The sequence below is a fragment of the Hordeum vulgare genome, chromosome 3H, assembly GCF_904849725.1.
Source record: "Hordeum vulgare subsp. vulgare chromosome 3H, MorexV3_pseudomolecules_assembly, whole genome shotgun sequence".
NCBI classification, from domain to species: domain Eukaryota; kingdom Viridiplantae; phylum Streptophyta; class Magnoliopsida; order Poales; family Poaceae; genus Hordeum; species Hordeum vulgare.
This window is the reverse complement of record NC_058520.1, coordinates 151,113,763-151,117,539: the sequence shown is the minus strand read 5'-3', so window position 1 is coordinate 151,117,539 and position 3,777 is coordinate 151,113,763.

The window sequence follows — 3,777 nt, the reverse complement described above, 5'->3', positions numbered from 1 at the left end:
ACATATACTTGACATGAGTAAAACTATAACAATAAACTTAATTGATACGATCATATGCTAAGCTTATGGTTGGGTCTTGTGCATCACATTGTTGTTCTAATCATGTGATCTTGTTATCAAATGACAACATGCCTATGGTTAGGAAACCTTAAGTATCTTTGATCAACTAGCTGGTCTAGTAGAGGCTCACTAGGGATACAGTGTTGTTTATATATCCACACAAGTATTTAAGTTTTCGATCAATACAATTCTAGCATGGATAACAAACATTTTATCATGAACAAAGATATATGATAATAACCACTTTATGATTGCCTCTAGGGCATATATCCAATAGTCTCCCACTTTCATAAGAGTTAATAATCTAGCTTAAACACCAATATAGTTCTAGTGTTGATCATGTTTTGCTCGTGGGAGAGGTTTAGCCAACGAGACTCGAACATTTAGATCTGTATGTACTTTGCACATATCTATGTCTCTTTCCTTGATGTAATCACTCATGGACTTAAATAAGCGCTTTATATGTGGGTCTTTTTTTGAAACCTTGGATATTTGGCAATGACAATGGCTCTAGTGTAAGGCGTGAGCTCGAGTGAAAAACCTTGGCTCTTATACATTTTGACCCTCCTTTTCTACCTACATGGCAATGGAACTAAGGGGATATCTCATATCACCCCCTTGTTGGTTAACTTTTGCATGCATGGATGATGAACATGGATATCACTTTTAAGATTTGATTCAATGTAAACTTTAGAGTTGGTAGTAGTTGTTTTCTCGTAGTGAACCTTCTTAATCAAGGACGAGCATGTCTTAAGCATGAGGACGTTGATGGCTCTATATTTAACATTTTTTTAGATCTCATCTGGTGCATGTTCTCTTCATATATTATGTCTCATTGAACCAAATAGTTGTCCCTTATGCATGATTACTGATTTTAGTACTTTTCCTTGTGAGCATTGAACATTTAGTATTTTATTTGCTTTTATTAGTTTTTTCTGCCTATAGGTGTTTTCGAGCAGCATGGGACCAAGGATGATGAAAGGACCAAGGACTGGTTCAATACTAAGGATGTACAGTACCAGACTACGTTTCAAAAGGTAGAAAATTGATATTTTTTGCAAAATATTTGAATTCAATATGTAAAACTGAAAATAGACTAGCGTCACTCTCACGAATTCAATGAGTCCAAGAATGGAAAAATCGAAGTTTGTATGAAGAACTGGCGGCCAAGACACTGGGTTACATAATGAAAAATGACGTTCCATACATATACACGATCGTATGCACGCTTGTATGAATGCTCTGTTTGGTACTGCACCAGCTGACACCTCCACCATTTAGAATAAATATGTATCCAGTTTGAGACTTAGAGTCATCCAGATCAGTGTCAAAGCTAGCGTCAATGTAACCATTTACAACGAGCTCTTTATCACCTCCATAAACGAGAAACATTTCCTTAGTCCTCTTCAGGTACTTAAGGATATTTTTTGCCATTGTACAGTGATCTACTCATGGATCACTCTGGTACCTCTGTGCAGAACTTATGGCAAGGCACACATAATGTCTGGTACACAACATGGCATACATTATAGAGTCTATGGCTAAGGCATAGGGCACGACCTTAATCCTTTCTCTTTCTTATGTCGTGATAGGGATTTGAGTCTTACTCAACTTTAGACCTTGCAAAATAGGAAAGAACCCCTTCTTAGACTCGTCCATTTTGAACTTCTTAAAAAAAATCAACGTATGTACTCTGTCAAAGTCATATTAAGCGTATTGATCTATATCTATAGATCTTGATGCCTAATATGTAAGCAGCCTCTCTGAGGTCTTCCATTGAAAAACTCTTGTTCAAGTATCCCTTCATGCTTTCTAGAAGTTCTATACTATTTCCAATTAATAATATGTGATCCACATGTAATATTAGAAATGCTATAGAGATCCCACTCACTTTCTTGTAGATACAATCTTCTGCATAAACTTCTATAAACCCAAAATCTTTGATCACCTCATCAAAGTCCAACTCCAAGATGCATGCACTAGTCCATAGATGGTTCGCTAGAGCTTGCATACCTTATTAGCATACTTAGTATCAACAAAATCTTCTGGTTGCTTCATATACAACTCATCCTTAGGGAAACCATTGAGGAACGATGTTTGATATCCATCTACCGGATTTCATAATCGAAAATGCAGAAATTGCTAACATAATCCCGACAGACTTTAGCATCGCTCGCTATGGGTGAGAAAGTCTCACTGTAGTAAACTCCTTGAACTTGTTGAAATCCTTTTGCGTCAAGTCGAGCCTTATAGACGATAACATTACCATCAACGCCAATCTTCTTCTTAAAGATCCATTTGTTCCCAATGGCCCGACGGTCATTGGGCTAGTCTTCAAAAGTCCACTTTTGTTTTCATACATGGATCCTATCTCAGATTTTATAGCTTCTATCGATTTGTCAGAATTCAGACCCATCATTGCTTCCTCATAGTTTGATAGTGACTTGAACTGAATTTTTCATGATCATCATCATTAGCTTCATCTTCAATTGGTGCAGGCATCACATCAACATCTTTCTATGTTGCTCTATGCTCCAATTGAAATCAAGGTTGGATAACCTCATCAAGTTCTACCTCCCCCCCCCACTCACTTCTTTCGAGAGAAACTCCTTCTCTAGAAAGGATCCATTCTTGGCAATAAAGAATTTGCCTTCAGATCTGTGATAGAAGGTATACCCAATTGTCATTTTAGGGTATCCTATGAAGACACACTTCTCCGCTTTGGGTTCGAGCTTGTCAGGCTGAAGCCTCTGGACAAAAGCATCACATCCTCAAACCTTAAGAAGCAACAACTTAGGTTTCTTCCCAACCCATAATTCATACGGTGACATCTCAATGGACTTAGATGGTGCCCTAGTAAAGTTGATGCAACCATTTATAATGATTAACCCCAATACGATACTGGAAAATTAGTAAGACACATCATAGAACGTACCATATCCAATAGAGTATTATTACAACGTTTAGACACACCATTACACTATGGTGTTCCAGGTGGCGTGAGTTGTTAAACAATCCAACACTATCTTGAATGTGCGCCAAACTCATAACTCAAATATTTATCACCACGTTCAAATCATAGAATTTTTATCTTCTTGTTATGATGATTTTGAACTTCATTCTGAAATTGCTTGAACTTTTCAAAATTTTCAGACTCATGTTTCATTAAGTAAATATACATGTATCTACTCAAATCATCTATCAAGGTAAGAAAATAACGATATCCTCCACTGGCGTCGACACTCATTGGACCGCATACATTAGTATGTATTACTTCTAACAAATCATTCCCACTCCACTGTTCCAGAAAACTGAGTTTTAGTCATCTTACTCATGAGCCATGGTTCGCATGTGTCTGGCAATTCAAAATCGAGTGCTTCCGAAAGTCCATTAGTATGAAGTTTCTTCCCGCGTATTACATCAATATGACCCGAGCGGCAATGCCATAGGTATGTTGTACTATCATCATTAACTTTGCATTTTTGGTATTAATATTATGAACATTTGTATCACTATGATCGTTATTCAATAAGAATAAACCATTCACACTGGGTGCATGATACGTCTCCAATGTATCTATAATTTTTGATGGTTCCATGCTATTATCTTGTCAATTTGGATGTTTTGTATGCATGAATATGCTATTTTATATCTTTTTTGGGACTAACCTATTAACTCAGTGCCAAGTGCCAGTTCCTTTTTCCGTGTTTTTGACCT